This window comes from Hemitrygon akajei, unplaced genomic scaffold, assembly GCF_048418815.1.
Source record: "Hemitrygon akajei unplaced genomic scaffold, sHemAka1.3 Scf000064, whole genome shotgun sequence".
In the NCBI taxonomy this organism is placed as follows: domain Eukaryota; kingdom Metazoa; phylum Chordata; class Chondrichthyes; order Myliobatiformes; family Dasyatidae; genus Hemitrygon; species Hemitrygon akajei.
Window position 1 is genome coordinate 4,346,326 of NW_027331950.1, and position 22,604 is coordinate 4,368,929.

The window sequence follows — 22,604 nt, forward strand, 5'->3', positions numbered from 1 at the left end:
TATTAAAGGGAATAGATAGAGTGGACAGCCAGCGCCTCTTTCCCAGGGCACCAATGCTCAATACAAGAGGACATGGTTTTAAGGTAAGGGGAGGGAAGTTCAAGGGGGATATTAGAGGAAGATTTTATACTCAGAGAGCGGTTGGTGCGTGGAATGCACTGCCCGAGTCAGTGGTGGAGGCAGATACACTACTGAAGTTTAAGAGACTACTAGACAGGTATTTGGAGGAATTTAAGCTTTGGGAGGCAGGGTTTAAGGGTCGGCACAACATTGTGGGCCGAAGGGCCTGTTCTGTGCTGTAGTGTTCTATGTTCTATCTATTTCTCGCTGGAATCTCTCTTTTAATTTAATTTTTCATTCAAGGCACGACACAGTACAGAAAACGAAATGCAATACATTTTCCTCCATTTTGCTTTTATACCTTACCGCGAAACAACACCACAACGTCATCAGTGGGGCCTTCTGGGAGTTGTAGTCATTGGTCCTCGCTCGCTCCCTGTCAAAGCATGTTTCGTCAGCCACCACAGACGTCACTGAAACAGACCCACCGAGGCGCGAAGGGGAATCACACCCGTCCTTGTGGGCGCCGAGGCCGGCGACACCGACAGAAGTGATTCGCTGATCTCCGCCATGGCGATGGAGCGGAAGAGGAGGGGCTGATCATGGGCCGATTTCCTCCAGCATATCGTAGCTCAGACATAACACTGACCCCTGCTGTCATTGGCTGTAGTGCCTGTCGCTCAAATGGGAACTCGGAGGGTTATTAGTTGATGTGAACGTCATTCAGCCTTCCTATCTTTATGAGTTTGGATTTGGATTTATAACGGGTCAGGAAGCAAATTGGGAGAAATGTGAGTTTTTATGTGAGTCTCTTAGTTAGATTATTAACAATAAAAGGGCAAAGGCCGTGGTGAGGAAGGAGGTGATTTACTGGAGATTATATGGAGATAATATTGGAAGAGATATCTAACTTGGAATTGTTCGGCATATGATTTAGAAAATGGGGGGATTTGTGGGGATCATAATATTCCACTGTTGATTAATGAGGGCAAAATGATTGTTACTGAAACAGAGAAGGTTGTGTTACTGGCTGGGTCGTTTGCTGAGATTCATAATCAGGATAATTTAAGTGAAGAAATTAAACAATGTAGGGATATGTTTTTCAGTGAATACCCTGATGTGCTGGAAGTCAGCTGTATCAATGATAGTATCACTGATGGAGAGATTTCTTTGTATGAATTTAAGAAGCCTATTAATAATGCAGGTCAGGTGTCCCCAGGACAGAGTGATAATTGAAATTGTAATTGTATATAATTCTCTTTTGTGAAAATATTAAATGTTTGAATTGTGCATCTACTTTCCTCATGGAAAATGGAAATAGTAGTGCCTATTCTAAAACCTGGCAGAACCCCAATTGATCCTTCTAGTTAAGGGCCTATACCGTGAATGTCTCATTTATGTAAACTTATGGAATGTATGGTAATCCAGCGCTTGAGTTAAATTTTGGAAAGAGTGCTGATAAAGTGTTTTATTAGAGTGGATTTTGGAAGGGTGAAATGACATTAGATTCAGTTTTAGGTTTGGAAGATGATATTCGGAAAACACAATTAAATAAAGATGTTGTAATAGAAGTATTTCCTGATACTGAAAAGGGAAATGATATGGAAGAAAGGACTTTTGATTAAATTAGGAGTGAGGGGGACATTGTATAATTTGTCTGAGCTTTTTTTTTTGGATGGACTGTCCAAGTACCGGTCGGCATGTTATGTTTGTATTTCTATGAGATTGAGAATGGGATCCCACAAGGCAGTATTTGTAGCCCTTCATTATTTAATATTATGATTAACGATATTTTCCCTGAGATGGGAATATGGGATACCCTGCTTAAATCACAATATACAGATGACGTAGCTTTATAGATTAGAGGTATTAATGGTAATTTACAATTAATAGGTCAAACTGTGGACAGATTGATGAGAATTTTAAGCTTTCAGTCGTTAAAACACATTACGTGTTTTACAAATAGCATTAATAGACTTGCACTTGATTTTAAATTATATGATTAAAACCTTGAGGAAGTGTCAGTGGTAAGATTTCTCAGTATGTGGATGGATAATAAGCTGACGTGGAAGCACCAATCAGTAAAATAATTGATAAATGTAAAGGAGCTTTAAATCTCCTCAGACATCTGTGTGGGTATTCTTGGGTGCAACATGAAAATCTTTGTTGACCAATTATATTTGTTTAATTTGATCTGTTCTTGATTATGTCTGTGTGGCTTATCGATCAGCTTCATCTTCAAATTAAAAATGTTTGTATGTGATACAATTACAGACTTTAAGATTGTGTTCTAGTGCAGTAATGTTGTCTCCTGTTTTGGCTTTACTGATTGCAATGGGACAATTGCCCTCAAAGTAACAGAGGTTCAAGTTGATGTCAACATACTGGATTAATTTGCGGGGGCAAGGAAATGATCATCCTGTTAAAGGTGTGCTGGATGACGGTTGGGGACATCACATGAAGAGTGTCTTTTGTTTTGGGTGGCTGGGTTCTTACCACGCTGGGAATATGTGTGTATTTGATGATACAATTTGTCCCACTGTAGCTTTCTCTGTAGCCCCACCTTGTTTTTTCAAATGAATTCAGTTGATTTTAGGTTACACGATCAAATTTCGTTCTGCCTGAGAGTCTGTTGGTTCATCAGTATATTAATGAAAGTTATTATCATACAGTAACCATTTTTACAGATGAATCCAAAGATAAGTTAACTGGGGATGTTGGTGTGGCTGTTTTTGTGCCTGAATTGCAGGTAATGATAAAGAAATGACTTGTAATCATTTATCAGCATAGAAAGCAGAATTTCTTGCCAACGGTTTAGGCTTAAAGTGGGTGGAGGAATTTTGTCCTTATAATTTGCTCAGAATACATTTCAGTTTTGATGAGTCTTAAACAGGTCATTCTGGCAGTAGGTCAGATTGACTGTTGGAAACTTGTCAAACGGTATTTCATATATAAAGTTTGATTTATATGTCTGTACATTATGGGCCCTGCACATCACACTGTTGAGGGAAATGATATGGTTGACTGTTTAGCACCAAAAGCTGTTAAATGTTAAGCTGTGGATATAGACCTTCGACTTAGCAAATTAGAAGCTAAAGGGTTGGTAGTGTTAAGAATTAGGGGCTTATGGCAAGACGTAGGATAATGGACATGAGGACAGACACCTTTACAGAATACATAAACCTGTTGGGTTTATAGAAGAAGGGCTTAAAACAAGGGAAGGAATGATATTGACATGACATAGAAATGCCCACACAATGCTTAATTATGCCTTGTATCTAATTGGAAAACTTCATTCTGTGTCGTGTACATTTTGTCATTATGAAACTGTCGAAACACATACTATTTCAATGTGAAGTGTATAAGGCTGAAGAAAAATCGAATGCAGTCTTCAGTACAATCTTTGGGAGGGTAGATAGTTTTCAGATAAAAACTTTATTCAATTATGGGACTGACTTTAAATTAATTCACAGTTTGAGCTGGAAAAGGCATGGAATAATTGTGTTAAACCTAAGGAAATGGCATATAAGGTAGCAAAGGTGAGTGGGATGTTGGATTATTGGGATGCTCTTAAAATCCAACAAAAGGCGATGAAAAAAGCCATAAGAATGGTGAAGACGAAATATGAGGGCAAACTGGCCAATAATATAAATCAGGATACTAAAAGTTTAGTTTTCAGTTACATGAAGAGTGAAAGGGAGATGAGAGTTAATACTGGACCACTGGAAAATGATGCTGGTGAAGTAGTAATGGGGGACAAAGAAATGGCAGATGAACTTAATGAACAATCTTCACTGTCTTTTCCGGTCAGCACCGCCCCCACTTGTCCCATTTAACCTGTCTCATTACGGGTGGACTTTAGGACCCAGTGGAGATCAGGACCCGCCGCCCCCAGCTGCTGCTGAATCCCCGGTGTTTCTGTTCGGTTGACGGATGCGGTGAACGAGTTAAAATTAATCGATCGATAATTCTCATCTCGTGTTTATTTCACTCCATAGAACCATAGAGCACTACAGCACAGAAAACAGGCCATTTGGCGCTTCTAGTCTGTGCGGAAACTTTACTCCGCTTGTCCCATTGACCTGCACCCAGTCCGTAACCCTCCAGACCTCTCCCATCCATGTATCTATCCAATTTATTCTTAAAACTTAAGAGTGAGCCCGCATTTACCACGTCAGATGGCAGCTCGTTCCACATTCCCACCACTCTCTGAGTGAAGAAGTTCCCCCTAATGTTCCCCCTAAACCTTTCCCCTTTCACCCTAAAACCATGTCCTCTCATATTTATCGTTCCTAATCTAAATGGAAAGAACCTACTCGCATTTACTGTCTATATCCCCCACAATTTTGTAAACCTCTATCAAATCTCCACTCATTCTTCTACGCTTCAAGGAATAAAGTCCTAACCTGTTCAATCTTTCCCTGTAACTCAACTCCTGAAGACCTGGCAACATCCTGGTAAATCTTCTCTGCAATTTTTGAATCTTTCTGATATCCTTCCTATAGTTAGGGGACCAGAACTGAAAAAAAAAAATACTCCAAATTTGGCCTCACCAATGCCTTATACAACCTCAGCATAACATCCCAACTCCTGTACTCAGTACTTTGATTTATGAATGCCAGGATGCCAAGGGCCTTCTTTACAACCCTGTCTACCTGTGACGCCACTTTCAGGGAATTATGTACCTGAACTCCCAGATCCCTTTGTGTCTCCGCACTCCCCAGTGCCCTACAATTTACTGTGTATGTCCTACCTTGGTTTGTCCTTCCAAGATGCAACACCTCACGCTTGTCTGCATTAAATTCCATCTGTCATTTTCTGGCCCATTTTTCCAGTTGGTCCAGATCCCTCTGCAAGCTTTGAAAGCCTTCCTCGCTGTCCACAACGCCTCCAATCTTGGTGTCATCAGCAAAATTGCTGATCCAATTGACCACGTCTATAACATTGATATAGACAACAAACAACAATGGTCCCAGCACAGATCCCTGAGGCACACCACTAGTCACAGGCCTCCAGTCTGAGAATCAATCATCTACTACCACTGTCTGTCTTCTCCCACACAGCCAATTTCGAATCCAGTTTCCAACCTCTCTATGGATACCTAGTGTCTGAGCCTTCTGAACTAACCTCATGTGGGACCTTGTCAAAGGCCTTACTAAAGTTCATGTAGACAACATCCACAGCCTTTCCTTCATCTACTTTCTTGGTCACCTCCTCGAAAAACTCTACAAGATTTGTTAAACACGATCTACCACGCACAACGCCATAGTGACTATCCTTTATCAGCCCTTGGCTGTCCAAATACTTGTATATTCGATCTCTCAGAACACCTTCCAATAATTTACCTACTACTGATGTCAGGCTCACTGGCCTGTAGTTACCTGGTTTACTATTGGAGCCTTTTTTAAACAATGGAATAACATGAGCTACCCTCCAATCCTCCGGCACTGCACCCGTGGCTGAGGACATTTTAAATATTTTTGTCAGGGCCCCTGCAATTTCTACTCTAGTCTCTCTCAACATCCGAGAAAATATCAAGTCAAGCCCTCGGGATTTATCTACCTTTATTCGCTGTAAGGCAGCAAGCACCTCATCCTCTTTAATCTACAAATGTTCCATGACACTACTGCTTGTTTCCCTTCCTTCCATATACACTATGCCAGTTTCCTGAGTAAATACCGATGCAAAAAAACTGTTTAAGATCTCCGCCATCTCGTGAGGCTCCACACATAGACGACCACTCTGATCTTCTAGGGGAGCAATTCTGTCCCTTACTATCCATTTACTCTCAATATATCTGTAGAAATCCTTCGGGTTTACCTTCACATTATCTGCCAAAGCAACCTCATTTCTTTTTTCCTTCCTGATTTCCTTCTTTAGTATTTTCTTCCATTTTCTATACTCTTCAAGTAACTCATTTGCTCTTTGTTGCCTCTACCTGCTATACACCTCTCCCTTTTTCTTAAGCAGATCGCCAATATCCCTTGTAAACCAAGGTTCCCTATGCCTGTTAACTTTGCCTTTAATTCTGGCAGGAACGTGCAAACTCTGCACTCTCAAAATTCTCCTTTGAATTTACTGAACACATCCTTGTCAGGAAAAAAAACTTATCCCAATCCACGCCACCTCGATCCTTTTTCATTTCCACAAAATTGGCCCTTCTCTAATTTTACCGGAACATTAAGCTTCTGCCCCTCCTGCCACCAAGTCTCACTAATAGCAGCAATGTCGTTATCCCACGTGTCAACCCACGCCCTAAACTCATCTGTTTTACCTACAATACTCGTTGCATTGAAATAGATGTACCTGAGAATATTTATATCATGCATAAAGCTTTTTTTTTCCATTTCTTTCTATACATGCAGCCCTCATATGTTCCTTATCCTCCTCCACCTCATTATCTGCTCTAACACTCTGGTTCCCCTCCCTCTGCAAATCTAGATTGAATCCCGCCAGAATGTTAGTCCCTCTCCAGTTCAGGGGCAAACCGTCCCGTCCCGTCCCACCTTCCCGAGAACAAAGCCCAATTGGCCAGAAACATGAAGCCCTCCCTCCTGCACCATCTCCTTAGCCACGTCTTTAGCTGCACTCTCCGCACATTTATATTTACAGGGACTTTACCCCTGACGCCGGTCCCGGGACCCGACCCGTTTACAGACCCGGAGCGGAACCGGAGCAAATTCTCAGCCATTGATTTTCATCCCAAGTCGCGAAGAAAGGATAAAGTTTCCCCGTGAATTTATTCCCACTGAAGGTGTGGAGATGGGACTTGGTCTCCGCGTTGTAAAATGAAACTGTCCCGGACTCGTAACTGAGATAAACTCCCACCCTCCCGAGGATGGGACCGGCAGCGAGACGGGACTCGGGGGAGGTGAGATCACCGTACACGTCACAATCCCGATGTAACACGTCACCATACCGCCCGATGACCCAGAATCCGGTCTCCGGTCTCAGACTGACCCGTCCCTTCCTCTCCACAGACTCTGCGGTGACTCCCAGACACCAGAACCGAATCCCCGTCACCTCCAACTCCCAGTAATGTCTCCCCGATGTAAATCCCTCCGATCCCAGCACACATTCCCAGAATGTGAATCTCTTCCCGGTGTCAGGGAGATTCCTCCGGGTCCCGGTATATCTCACACTCTTCCGATCCTCAGACACCTCGAGCCGCGGATGCGCCGTTTCCACATCCAGGGTGACAGAGACTGGGGGGAAAAGCAGAGAATTAGAGAGTCCCCGGGGATCGGGGGGAGACTCGGGCAGCGGGGCCCCGGGGATCGGGGGGAGACTCGGGCAGCGCGGCCCCGGGGATCGGGGGGGAGACTCGGGCAGCGCGGCCCCGGGGATCGGGGGGAGACTCGGGCAGCGGAGCCCCGGGGATCGGGGGGGAGACTCGGACAGCGCGGCCCCGGGGATCGGGGGGGAGACTCGGGCAGCGGGGCCCCGGGGATCGGGGGGAGACTCGGGCAGCGCGGCCCCCGGGGATCGGGGGGGTGGGCAGACTCGGGCAGCGCGGCCCCGGGGATCGGGGGGGGGGGGGGGAGACTCGGGCAGCGCGGCCCGGGGGATCGGGGGGGAGACTCGGGCAGCGCGGCCCCGGGGATCGGGGGGAGACTCGGGCAGCGGAGCCCCGGGGATCGGGGGGGAGACTCGGACAGCGCGGCCCCGGGGATCGGGGGGAGACTCGGACAGCGCGGCCCCGGGGATCGGGGGGAGACTCGGGCAGCGCGGCCCCGGGGATCGGGGGGAGACTCGGGCAGCGCGGCCCCGGGGATCGGGGGGAGACTCGGACAGCGCGGCCCCGGGGATCGGGGGGAGACTCGGACAGCGCGGCCCCGGGGATCGGGGGGGGGGGCCTCAGGCGACACGAACCTTTGATTCGACAAAAGCAGATGTCTCCACAAGGGTTTTCCGCTGGACAGGGGAAACATCCTCCCTCACTCCTGCCTGTTGACCCCTGAAAGAATTTTGTGTTTCCATGAGATCTCCTCTCATTCTCCGAAACTGGGAACAGAGAACATAGAGCAGTACAGCACAGGAACAGGCCCGTCATACAATGTTCACATTCATTTGTGAGTGTGAAGTGGGGCAGTGTGATGGTTTGAGTCAGTAAAGGAGGTGATAATGGGAACCAGTAGGGGAGAGATGAATGGCAGATTGGACCAGGAGGGGGAGGGGTGGAAAGCGTGTTGGTGAACTGTGTGTGTCGACGTAATGAGAAGCTAGAGGCAGCAAAGATGGCAGACGAGGATGATGTTGTCCCCTTTCCCACAACCCCATCACCCGCAGCCCCTCATTAGGACAGAGGATGAATTTGCAGGAACCCTTAAGCAACACAGGTCTTGATGAAGTGTTTCAGTCTGAACCGTGGACTGTTTACTCTTTTCCATAGAAACTTCCCGGCCTGCTGTTCCCCCAACAATTTGTGTGTGTTACTCTGCTTTAAATATACTCAATTATTTGGCCTCCACAGCTGCCTGTGGCAGATTCACTATCCTGTGGATAAAGGAATTCCTCCTCATCTCTGTCCTAAATGGACATCCCTATAGTCGGAGGCTGTGCTTACCGTTCTCGACCCACCCACATCCTCCCAACATCAACGCTCTCCAGACATGAGTCAGAGAGATCTGGCGAGACCCTTCATCAGGACCTGTGTAGCTTGGATTATCAGCATCTGCAGATTTTCTCCTGTTTGATTTTTAAAGCAGAAGTTAATAAGTAAAGTTCTTGATTAGTCAGATTCTCAAAAGTTATGGGGAGGAGGCGGGAAAATAGGGTTGAGAGGGATAATAAATCAGCTATTTTGCTAAACTCCCGTGAGTTCAGGCCCAGAACCATCAAACACTCCTCATATGTTAGCTCTTTCATTCCCGGAATCATTCTTGTGAATCTTCTAGAACCCCTCCAATGCCAGTACATGTTTTCCAATAGAAGGGACCAAAGCTGCTCACAATATTCCAAGTGTGGTCTGACCAATGCCTTATGAAACCTCAGAATTACATCCTTGCTCTTGTATTCTAATCCTCTCGAAATGAAAGCAAACATTGAGTTTGCCAATCTTACCACTGACACAAACTGCAAGTTAACCTTCAGGGAATCCTGCACAAGGACACCCATGTCCCTTTGCACCTCTGATTTTTGAGTTTCCGCCCTGTTTACAGAATTGTCTATGCCTTTATTCCTTCGACCGAAGTCATACCTGCCTAAGTTTGTACCTGTCAAACTCTACCTGTGCTACAAGATCCTTATTACGTATACTGGTGCATTCAAGTAAGACCATAAGACAAAGCAGCAGAAGCCGGCCGTTCGGCCCATCGAGTCTGCTCCGCCATTTTATCATGAGCTGATCCATTCTCCCATTTAGTCCCACTCCCCCACCTTCTCACCATAATCACATACCTATCAATCTCTGTCTTAAATACACCCAATGACTTGGCTTCCACTGCCGCAAGAAATTCACAGATTCACCACCCTCTGGCTAAAAAAATTTCTTCGCATCTCCGTTCTGAATGGGCGTCCTTCAATCCTTAAGTCATGCTCTCTTGTACTAGACTCCCCCACCATGGGAAACAACTTTGCCACATCCACTCTGTCCATGCCTTTTAACATTCGAAATGCTTCTGTGAGGTTCCCCCTCATTCTTCTAAACTCCAAGGAGTACAGTCCAAGAGCGGTCAAATGTTTCTCATATGTTAACCCTCTCATTCCCTGAATCATTCTAGTGAATCTTCTCTGAACCCTCTCCAATGTCAGAACATCATTTCTTAAATAAGGAGCCCAAAACTGCACACAGTATTCCAAGTGATGTCTTACCAGTTCCTTATAGACCCTCAACATCACATTCCTGCACCTATACTCTATTCCTCTAGAAATGAATGCCAACATTGCATTCGCCTTCTTTACCACCGACTCAACCTGGAGGTTAACCTTAAGGGTATCCCGAACGAGCACCCCCAAGTCCCGTTGCATCTCAGACCTTTTGAATTCTCTCTCCATTTAAATAATAGTCTGCCCGTTTATTTATTCTACCAACGTGCATTACCATACACTTTTCAACATTGTATTTCATTTGCCACTTCTTTGACCAGTCTCCTAATCTATCCAAGTCTCTCTGCAAACACTCTGTTTCCTCAGCACTACCGGCCCCTCCACTTATCTTTGTATCATCAGCAAACCTAGCCACAAAGCCATCTATTCCATAATCCAAATCGTTGATATACAACGTAAAAAGAAGCGGCCCCAACACGGACCCCTGTGGAACACCACTGGTAACTGGCAGACAACCAGAATGGGATCCTTTATTCCCACTCTCTTTTCCTGCCAATCAGCCAATGTTCTATCTACGTATGTAACTTTCCCATAACTCCATGGGCTCTTATCTTGTTTAGCAGCCTCATGTGTGGCACCTTGTCAAAGGCCTTCTGAAAATCCAAATACACAACATCCACTACATCTCCCTTGTTTAGCCTACTTGTAATTACCTCAAAAAATTTCAATGGGTTTGTCAGGCAGGATTTTCCTTTAAGGAAACCATGCTGAGTTTGGCCTATCTTGTCATATGCCTCCAGGTACTCCGTAACCTCATCCTTGACATTTGACTCCAGAAACTTCCCAACCATTTCTCAAGCTAACAGGTCTATAATTCACTTTTTGCTTCCTTGCCCCCTTCTTAAATACCAGAGTGACATTTGCAATCTTCCACTCTCCGGAACCATTGCCAGAATCTATTGACTTTTGAAAGATCATTGCTAATGCCTCCGCGATCTCCACAGCTACTTCCTTCAAAACACAAGGGCGCATTCCATCTGGTCCTGGAGATTTATCTACCCTTAGACTATTCAGCTTTCTGAGTACTTTCTCTGTCGTAATTGTGACTGCGCACACTTCTCTTCCCTGACACCCTTGAGTGTCCGGTATACTGCTGATATCTTCCTCAGTGAAGACTGATGCAAATACTCGTTCAGTTCCTCAGCCATCACCTTATCTCCCATTATAATTTCTCCAGCATCATTATCTATCAGTCCTATATCCACTCTCACCCGTTTTTTATTCTTTATATACTTGAAAAAACTTTTAACATCTTTGATATTATTTGCTAGCTTCATTTTATAGTTCATCTTTTCCCTCTTAACGGCCTTCTTAGTTTCCTTTTGTAAGCTTTTATAAACTTCCCATTCCTCTGTCTTCCCACTAATTTTTGTTTCCTTGAAGGCCCTCTCCTTTGCTTTTACTTTGGCTTTGAATTCTCTTGTCAGCCACGGACGCATCCTTTTTCCATTTGAAAATTTCTTCTTTTTTGGAATATATCAGTCTTGCACATTCCTCACTTCTCGCATAAACTCCAGCCACTGCTGCTCTGCCGTCCTCCCGCTAGTGTCCCTTTCCAGTCAAATTTGGCCAGTTCCTCTCTCGTGCCACTGCAATTTCCTTTACTCCACTGAAATACACATCTGATTTCGGCTTCTCTTTCTCAAATTTCACAGTGAACTCAATCATGTTATGATCACTGCCTCCTAACGGTTCCTTCACCTCAATCTCTCTAATCACCTCTGGGTCATTGCACAATATCCAATCCAGTACCTCTGATCCCCGGTGGGCTCAACAACAAGCTGTTCTGAAAAGCCATCTCGTAGACATTCTACAAATTCTCTGTCTTGAGATCCAGTGTCGACCTGATTTTCCCAATCCACTCGCATGTTAAAATCCCCCACAATTATCATAACACTGCTCTTCTGGCAAACCTTTTCTATTTCCTGTTGTAATTTGTATTTCACCTCACTGCAGCTGTTAGGAGGCCTGTAGATAACTGCCATCTGGGTCCTTTTACCCCTGCGAATGCTTAGCTCAACCCAGAAAGATTCTGCACCTTCTGATACTAGGTCACCTCTTTCTAATGATTTAATATCATTTCTTACCAATAAAGCCAAGCCACCCCCTCTGCCTACCTGCCTATCCTTCCGATACACCGTGTATCCTTGGACGTTCAGCTCTCAGAGACATGCATCCTTTAGCCACGTCTCAGTGATGGCCACAAAATTATACCTGCCAATCTGTAGCTGTACGACAAGATCATCCACCTTATTCCTTATGCTGTGTGTATTTAAGTATAACACCTTAAGTCCAGGATTTGATATTTTTGTTTTGATTGCACTGCAACTCATCCCAATGGCTGCAAATTTGCCTCATCACCTGCCTGTCCTTCCTGACATCTTTACTGCTCACTATGTTAGATTTATTTAAGTTTTCCCCCTCCTCCACTCTATCATTCCGGTTTACCATCCCCCTGCCAAATTAGTATAAACCCTCCCTAACAGCTCTATTAAACATTCCCGCTATTGTTCAGGTGTAACCCGTCCTTTTTGAACAGGTAATACTTCCCCCAGAAGAGATCCCAATGATCCAAGAATCTGAAGCCCTGCCCCCTGCATCAGTCTCTCAGCCACGCGTTCATCAGCCTGATCCTAATATTCTTGCCTTTGCTAGCACGTGGCATAGGTAGTAATCCTGAGATTATTACCCTGGAGGTCCTGCTTCTCAGCTTCATTCCTAACTCCTGGAAATCTCTCTTCAGGACCTCCTCCCTTTTCCTCTCTATGTCATTGGTACCAACATGTACCAAGACAGCTGGCTGCTCGCCCTCTCCCTTCAGGATATTCTGGACCCGATCCGAGACATCCCGTACCCTGGCACCTGGGAGGCAGCACACCATGCGGGTATCTCTACCAGGCTCACAGAATCTCCTGTCTGTTCCCCTAACTATGGAATCCCCTATGCTTTTTAAAAGCTATTATTAATGCTTTTTGAGATAGTGATTTAGATGCATATCATATTTTTTACTGAGTTAAGTATTGTATGTAATTAGTTTTGCTACAACAAGTGTATGGGACATTGGAAAAAAAAGTTGAATTTCCCCATGGGGATGAATAAAGTATCTATCTATCTATCTATCTATCTATCTATCTATCTATCTATCTATCTATCTATCTATCTATCTATCTATCTATCTATCTATCTATCTATCTATGACTACCGCATTCCTCTTCCCCTCCTTCCCTCCTGCACAACAGCGCCAGGCTCAGTGCCAGAGACCCGGTCACCGTGGCCGTCCCCTGTCAGGTCATCCCCCTCAACAGCATCCGAAACGATATACTAGTTGCTGAGGGGGGCAGCCACAGGGGTGCTCTCCTCTATCCGGGCATTTCCCTTCCCTCTCCTGACAGTCACCCAGTTTTCTGACCCCTGTAGCCTAGGGATGACTACCTCCCTGTAGCTCCTGTCTATCACCTCTTCATTTTCTCTAATAAGCAGTAGGTCATCAGGCTGCAGCTCCAGATCCCTAACACGGTCTCCGAGGAGCTGAATCTCGGTTCATCTGGTGCAGATATGGCTATCAGGGAGGCTGGAGGTCTCCCAGGATTCCTACATCTGACACCCTGAACAAAGCACTAACCCTGCAGACATGCTACCTAATTTTACAGGAATGAAACAAAGAAAGATAGGTCTACTCACCCATTTACTTCGCCAAGCACACGGACTTTTTAAACCGTTAGCTAATGTGCCCTCCTGATCCCCCGTCCGTCCAGGCCGATTTGCCAAGGGGAGAAAAAGAGTCGGTTCCTCGCTCTCGCCTCTTCCCGTTACCACCTAAGCCCGTTGAGCCAAAGCCCTACACCCTGCTGCCACCCACTCCGCTGCCCGCTGTATAGGGTGGTCATCTTTTTAAACTCTCCGCGCTGTCCTGCGCAGTCTCGCCGTTCTTGTACGCAAAGTTTATTTCTTAGAAAACTGCCTTCCTTCAGAATTTAGCTCCCACGCCGCCCCTCTTGTCCCAGTCTAAAAAAACACTTTCAGTCCTGTATTCATCAGCCTATTCCACACTGTCCACATGAAATTCAGCAAGGCCTTTGATGTCGATGATAGACCACACTTGGAGTATTGTCTGCATTTCCGGTTCCCGAATATGGGGAGGATGTAATTACACTGGACAGGAGGCTTCAGGAGGATGTTACCAGGACTGGACTGGGGTCTTGGGTTAAAAGCAGAGAGTGTATAAGCTTGGGCTATTCAGCTGTAGTGTCGGATGTTCAGGTATGACCCCTTATCGAGGTAAATAATTCATAAGGAGCTTAAATAACGTTTCTTTTTCCAAGAAATGGGAGTACAGAACCAGAGGCCTCAGATTGAAAGTGAGACGGGAAATTTTTCTGAGGGGTCTATCGGGTAACATTCTCATAGAGAGGGAGGTTGGTAAATGGAATTTGCCCTCAGATGCTGTAGAAACAGGTAAAAATAAAATATTTTAAAATAAATTTGGGCAGGTACACAGATGGGAAATGGTTAGAGGGATGGGGGGGGGGGAGCAAACACACACAAATGGGCCATGCTCAAGAAGACATCTTAGTCTTGCAGATTGATGAAGTGGGCTGTGAGTTCAACATCCGTCAAACCCTCCCAGATCATCCTCCTGAGGAATCTCACCCCGGAGTCTGTCTGTGAAGTGTTGATGTGACGTCACGTCAAAGGGCAGCTCAGTGACACAGAACAGACAGACTGGGTAAGGACATTAACTTGTCTTCCTTTGTCAGCCATGGTTTTACTATTTTGCCATTTGAGTATTTATTTATTTTTGGAATACATCTATCCGTCACCTTCCTCATTCTCCCAGAAACTGACACTATTTCTGCTCTGCTCTCATCCCTACCATCATCTCCTTCCAATTTGCTTTGGCCAACTCCTCTCTCAGACCACTGTCATTTTTTTCTCTTCTCTGAAATACTACAATGTCAGACTTTACTTTCTCCTTATCAAATTTCAAGTTGAACTCAGTCATGTTGTGAGCACTGCTTCCTAAGGTTTCTTTTAACTACTCACCTCTGGTTCAATACATAACACCCAATCCAGTAGAGCTGTTCCCCGAGTAGGCTCAACGACAAACTGCTCTAGAAAGCCATCACATTGCATTCAACAAACTCACTCTCTTGAGATCCTTTACCAACCTGATTTTCCCAATTGACCTGCATGTTGAAATCTCCCATGATTATCATAACATTATCCTTTTCATCAGCCTTTTCTATTTCCAGCTGTAATCTGTGGGCCTCAACCCACTGACTGTTGGGAGGCCTGTATATGACTGGTGTCAGTGTTATTTTTACTTTTGCAGTTCCTTACCTCAACCCACAAGATTCAACATCTCCCAATCCTATGTCACATCTTGCTACTGATTTACCAACAGAGCCACGCCACCCCCTCACCCGACCTTCCTATACCACCGATACATTCTGTAACCTTGGACATTCAGATCCCAACTACAACCATCCTTCAGCCACGATTCCGTGATACCTGAATTTGTGTCTATTTCTGTGGACGTGTGTCACACTCTGATAGTATATCGTGTGTGTGTGTGTGTGTGTGTGTGTGTGTGTGTGTGTGTGTGTGTGTGTGTGTGTGTGTGTGTGTGTGTGTGTGTGTGTGTGTGTGTGTGTGTGTGTGTGTGTGTGTGAAATTTCTTCGTATCTGTTTTAAATAGACGCCCCTCTATCTTGAGGCTGTGCCCTCTTGTCCTAAACTCCACCGCCAGGGGAAACATCCTTTCCACATCTACTCTGTCTAGGACTTTCAACTTTCGAAAGGTTTCAATGAGATCCCACCCTCATCTTTCTAAATTCCAGCGAGTACAGACACAAAGCTATCAAACGTTCCTCGTATGATAACCCTTTCATTCCTGGAATCATCCTTATGAAATGAACCTTCTGCAATGCCAGCACATCTTTTCTTAGACGAGGAGCCCAAGTTCACAATACACAAGTTGGGGCTTCACAAGTCTCAGCATCACATCCCTGCTCTTGAATTGAATACTTTTCTAAACCCCTTGAATTGAATGCTAACATTGGATTTGCCTTCCTCACCACTGACTCTACCTGCAAGTTAACCTTTAGGGTGTTCTGCAGAATGACTGCTTAGTCCATTTTCAACTCAGCTTTTTGGGTTTTCTCCCCATTTGAAAAAAAAGTCTGCACATTATTTCTACGACCAAAGTGCATGACCATGCATTTTCCAACATTGTATATCATTTGCCACTTTCCTTCCCATTCTCCTCATTTGCTAAGTAACATTTGCCATTTTCCAGTCCTCTGGCACCATGCCAGGGTCCAATGATTTTTGGAAGATCATTTGAAATGCCTCCACAATGTCTACCACAACCTCTTTCAGAACACTAGGGTGCAGTTCATCTGGTCCGGGTGACTTATGTACCTTTAGGTCTTTCAGCTTTTTGAGCACCTTCTCCCTTGTAACAGCAACTGCACTCACTTCTCCCCCTCGCACTCTTCACACTCGATGGGCCGAATGATCTACTTCTGTTCCTTTATCTTACGGTCTATTCCATCAGCTAAATCTTGACATACAGCATAAAATGATGGTGTCCTAACACTGACCCCTGTGGAACACGAGTCACTTGCAGCCAACCAGAAAATGATCCCTTTACTCTCATTCGCTGTTTCCTGCCAATCAGCCAATGTTCTAACCATGCCTGTAACTTTTATGTAATAACATGGCCTCTTAACCTGGTTTCCACCTTCATGTGTGGCTCCTTGTCAAAAGCCTTCTGAGATTCCAAATATACAACATCCACTGCATCCCCTTTATCTATCCTGCTTGTAATCTCCTCAAAGAATCCCAACAGGTTTGTCAGGCAGGATATTCCCTTAACGAAGCCATGCTGACTTGCCCTGTCTTGTCCAGTGTCACCAAGTATTCCATAACCTCATACTTAACAATTGACTCCAATTTTTTCCCAACCACAGAGGTGAGGCTGACTGTCTATAATTTCCTTTCTGCTGTCTTCCTCCTTACTTAAAGGGCTAAGTGACATTTGCCATTTTCCAGTCCTCTGGCACCATGCCAGGGTCCAATGATTTTTGAAAGATCATTTGAAATGCCTCCACAATGTCTACTGCGACCACTTTCAGAACACTAGGGTGCAGTTCATCTGGTCCGGGTGACTTATGTACCTTTAGGGCTTTCAGCTTTTTGAGCACCTTCTCCCTTGTAACAGTAACTGCACTCACTTCTCATCCCTCGCACTCTTCAACACCGGGCACAGTGCAAGAGTCTTCCACGGTGAAGACTGGTGCAAAATATTTGGTTTATCTGCCATCTCTTTATCCCGTGTTATTATATATCGAGCCTCATTTTCTAGCGGTCCTATATCCACTCTCATCTCTGTTTTATTTTTTTACAATACTTGAAAAACAATTTGATATTGTTTGCTAACTTGTTTTGCAAAGACAGGTGTGTAAAAAGGGCCCAAAGGATCTTTGAAGACCAGAGTCACCCCAACCACAAACTGTACCAGTTGCTACTATCCGGGATACGGTACCACAGATTAAAAGCCAGGAGCAACAGGCTCCGGGACAGCTTCTTCAACCAGGCCATCAGACTGATTAACTCCTGCTGATACATCTGTATTTCTATGTTATATTGACCAACATGTTATACATATTGTTTATCATAAATTACTATACATTTGCACATTGCACATTTAGGTGGAGATATAACATAAAGATTTTTAATCCCCATGTATATGAAGGATGCAAGTAATAAAGTCAATTCAATTCAAATCAATTTCTTGTTTATTTTTCCCCTCCCAATCATCCTTTTAGTTGCTCTCTGCAGGTATTTAATAGTTTCCCAATCCCCTGCCTTCCTACTAATTTTTGCTTAGTTGTATGCCCTCTCTTTTGTCTTTACATTAACTTGTCTTCCCTTGTCAGCCACGGTTTTACTATTTTGCCATTTTAGTATTTATTTATTTTTGGAATAAATCTATCCGTCACCTTCCTCATTTTCCCAGAAACTGACACCATTTCTGCTCTGTTCTCATCCCTGCCAGCATCTCCTTCCAATTTGCTTTGGCCAACTCTTCTCTCAGACCACTGTAATTTCTTTTACTCCTCTGAAATACTACAATGTCAGATTTTACTGTCTCCTTATCAGACTTCAAGTTGAACTCAGTCATGTTGTGAGCACTGCCTCCTAAGGTTTCTTTTAGCTACTCACCTCTGGTTAAATACATAACATCCAATCCAGTAGAGCTGTTCCCCGAGTAGGCTCAACGACAAACTGCTCTAGAAAGCCATCACATTGCATTCAACAAACTCACTCTCTTGAGATCCTTTACCAACCTGATTTTCCCAATTGACCTGCATGTTGAAATCTCCCATGATTATCATAACATTGTCCTTTTCATCAGCCTTTTCTATTTCCAGTTGTAATCTGTGGGCCACAACCCACTGACTGTTGGGAGGCCTGTATATGACTGCTGTCAGTGTCATTTTTACTTTTGCAGTTCCTTACCTCAACCCACAAGGATTCACCATCTTCAATCCTATGTCACATCTTGCTGCTGATTTACCAGCAGAGCCACACCACCCCATCAGCCTTCCTTCCTTCCTATACCACCGATACATTGTGTAACATTGGACATTCAGATCCCAACTACAACCATCCTTCAGCCACGATTCCGTGATGGCCACAACATCATACCTGACAATCGGTAATAGTGCAACAAGATAATCCACCTTATTTCTCATACTCCATGCATTGAGATATAACACTTTGTGTACTGTATCTGCTACCCTTTTTAATTCTGCATCCCTAATGCACTGATACTCACCCTGCTGTCCGCAATTTTCTCTTTGCATCTGTCCGCCCTATCTGACTGTCTGACTGCACGCTATCTTTGCATTTTACCATCAGTCCTATCTCTTCAGTCCAGTTCCCTAGCAGCCCACCCCACCAAATTAGATCAGATCCTCCCCAACAGCTCTATCAAACCTCTCTGTGAGAATACTGTTCTCGCTCGGGTCGACGTGCGACCCATCCCTTTTGAGCAGGTCATTCCTCCACCAGAACACATCACAATGATCCAAGAACCTGAATCCCTGTCCCCAGTAGATCCAGACTCATGTCCTGGTGTGTTAGTGCATTTGCCTGGGATTGGAACACAGTGGTTCATCTGACAGTCCCGTGTATTGGTTGTATTGTGACCCTGTGCTGGTGTGTTCAGGGGTCTGACATCTCCAGATAACCATGTGACAGTGATGCCTCCCAGTCAGTGGGGTTGATGTGAAATAAAACTTCAGTTCCCCTTCAGCCCAGTATTACAGACAATCTTTGCCTCAAATTGAAACTAAACTGAGCTTAATAAACAAGGATAAATGAATCTTTGTAAGTTTTACCTCGATTAATAGCATCAAGCGTTTCTCTCAGCACTGTGTTCAACAAATAGGGGTGATCGAATTTTTTAACCGGTAGGGTCTCATCTGTCACTGACAATTCCTGGATATCGTCATTAATCCTGTAAACATTAAACTGCTGGTTATAAATTGCTGTTCTGAACTATTTTACAAATCCATTCAGGGTTTCAGTGAAGAGCCTGTCATACCTTCTGTTCCGACGAGCTTCCTCCTGAAATAAATAAAACACAAATCTGATTAGACTTGGACTTACTGTCCACATCCTGAATTTCATCCAAATCATTACAAGGTTTTGAAAATTCCCACTCCCGCAATCACTCACACACACGGACAATACAGAACCACAGGGTAACTTACAAGGAAAGTTTCTGAATGCCAGACCATTACTGAGAGGATGAAACTTACAGGGAAGACAGGACAGGCTGTGCATTTTCATCTGGATATGACGTCAGGGTGATAGGATGGAGGAATTTAAGATCAGTGATGTATGCGATTGTGTGCGGGTGGAGGAAGTACCTCTATTTATGGGGAGACTTATGGGGAGATGTAATTCCAGATGGATTTTAACAAATTACACAAGAGATTTAGTGAAAAGGATGTGGAACTCAGTGCCACAGGAGTGGCTGAAATGGAACAGCAGAGATTGAATGTAATGGGGAGGCTGGATAAACACGTGAGAGACCAGAGATTTCAGGGCACTGTTGCTGGTTGTGGTGAGCAAGTGGCAGGAGGATTGTGAAGCAGGGAAATTGAGAGGAGAAAATGGACCGAATGGTCTGGTTATGTTTTGAACGATTGAACGTTCATTTGAATGTTATCTGTAAAAGTAAAGAGACAATAATAGTTTCCCTAATCTGATGGAAACCAGATACAGAAGATAAGTCTGATGTGTGGGTCAAATTTTTTGTTCTCACTGATTGACAAAGAGACCCTCACACCAACCGCACCAGCCACACTCACAGCCTGTGACTGGAAATGGGAGTTAATGAGAGTTTTAGAGGATATTCAATGTAGAATTAAGGACACAGTCAGCAGCTCTGTGTTGTGATCAGAGTAAATAATTTCAGAGAAATTTGCATTCTGTTCTGGGATGTACAGAAGTTGTGGAAGTCCAGTTTTGGGACAATAGACAATAGGTGCAGGAGTAGGCCATTCGGCCCTTCTAGCCAGCACAGCCATTCACTGTGATCATGGCTGACCATACACAATCAGTACCCCGTTCCTGCCCTCTCCCCATATCCCTTGACTCCGCTCTCTATAAGAGCTCTATCTAACTCTCTCTTGAAAGCATCCAGAGACTTGGCCTCCACTGCCTTCTGGGGCAGAGCATTCCACATATCCACCACTCTCTGGGTGAAAAAGTTTTCCCGCATCACTGTTCTAAATGGCCTACCCCTTATTCTTAAACTGTCACCTCTAGTTCTGGACTCACCCATCCGCAGGAACATGCTTCCTGCCTCCAGCGTGTCCAATCCCTTAATAATCTTATTACTATGGGACAACAACAACCCTGAATAGATGCATCAATTGTCTGGTGAGAAACAGTTTACTGCCATTTGTAAATGCTGTGTGTAGGAGCAACACGTCTGTTTTCTGTCTGCATTGTATTCTGTGTTACGTGTTTATTATGGTAACTCGTCACGTGAGTGGGGACGTGGTAAAAGCGAAGGGAAAAAGTTACGTATCTGTACTTTGCTCTGGGCTGTTTTGATCCGGGGACGGGCGGATGTTATTCTGTTCCTGACCGCTGTGTTGCAACTTACTTTACAATGAATTACCCTGAAGTTTCATCGCTTCAAGATTGTATTTTGCTAATGAAGGACTGAAAGTGTATCTTGGACATTTTGAAATTTCATTATTGGAGTGATGGGAGGGCGCATCATGCAGGTATAACAACTTGTGTGAGGTCACCAGCAGCGGCAATTGATTTGTTAGAATTGGCCGCTGTGCTGTGTTTATTTCAAATATACCGCTGTTCATTTAGTGCCCTTTGACAGAAACAAATTGAAATATAATCCCTCACCTTGAGAAATATCACACCGTATTTTTGATCCATCTGTTCCTTTAACTTAGTGATTTCGTCCAGAATAATCCTTATATTCTCTTGAAGAGCTAGAAGATTTTTCTCCATTGAGTTGATAATCCTCTTCTCTTCTTCCCTGAGATCCCTGAGTAAGCTCTGCTCTTTCTCAGTGATAATCTGGCGCAGTTCAGCAAACTGGGATGTGATGTGGGACTGAACGCTGTGTGACTGTTCCTGTCGGATGAAAGGTGAAGATTAATTTACTAAATTACTGTGTGTATTTCCTGATGACATTAAGGAGACCATTTGGTCCAATAATGTCCATGCTAGCTCTGAAACATTCCCATCAACCCCATTCAGTCACGTTTTCCTGAAACCTATTCTCCCCATTGACCCATTAACTCCCACCTGATTCACATACAAACTCCTCCACCTTCACAGGGTTAATTGTAATTCACCATTCATCCAGCATGTCCTTAGGATGTGTCTGAAACTGTCATGGCCACAGGGAGAGCATGCAAACTCCACACAGACAGCAGCAGAGGTCAGGATCGAACCCAGGTCACTGAGCTGCGATATTCGGCTATTCTTCATTAAATGGAGCAAATCTCGACTGTAATATCAGAAATTCCGCTCAGGAAGCCTCACCCGAACTCCGGAAATCTTCTCCTTCTGTTGCTGCTCCTTTTCCTGGAAGTCTGATTTCTTTTTTGTGAGAGAGTCTAAGGAAGATTTTAGCTGATCCTGGAAGTCAGAGAGTGAAGGAAATAGAAACAAAGATGCATCAAAAGAAACAGTGATCAAACCTGATTATCACACAAAATGCCGGAGGAACTCAGTGAGTCAGGCAGCATCTATTCAGGGGAAATAAACAGTCGGTGTTTCGGGATGAGACCATTCATTAGGACTGTGAAGGAATGGGACAGAAGCTAGAATAAAAATGTTGGGGATGAGAACCAGCTGACAGGTGACGGGTGAGACAACGTGAGGGGGAACATGGGGGTGGGTGATGAACTGATAGGAGACAGGTGGAAGTGGTAAATGGCTGGAGAAGAAGGAATCTAATACGAGAGGACAATCGACCACGGAAGAAACGGGAGGAACTGGGCTGTTTGCGGCCCTGAATGGTGACGAGGGAGGAGGTTAGGAGTCAGGTGTAGCACTTGTCCCGCTTGCAGGTGTCGGTGCCAGGAGGGAGATCAGTGGGGAGGAGCGAGGGGATAAGGGCGATACAGTACGTAGAGCGCGATCCGTATAGAGGGCGG

General features: G+C 44.6%; 1 long non-coding RNA gene across 1 annotated transcript; it reads right to left on the minus strand.

The window, feature by feature from the left end:
• Window positions 1-7,139: 7,139 nt before the first annotated feature.
• Window positions 7,140-19,411, minus strand: LOC140721908 (uncharacterized). The gene is made up of 3 exons (XR_012097501.1): window positions 19,299-19,411; window positions 7,933-8,064; window positions 7,140-7,265 (listed from the first exon to the last, which is right to left on the minus strand). It is a non-coding gene; the product is annotated as an uncharacterized lncRNA (long non-coding RNA).
• Between the last annotated feature and the right edge of the window lie 3,193 nt (window positions 19,412-22,604).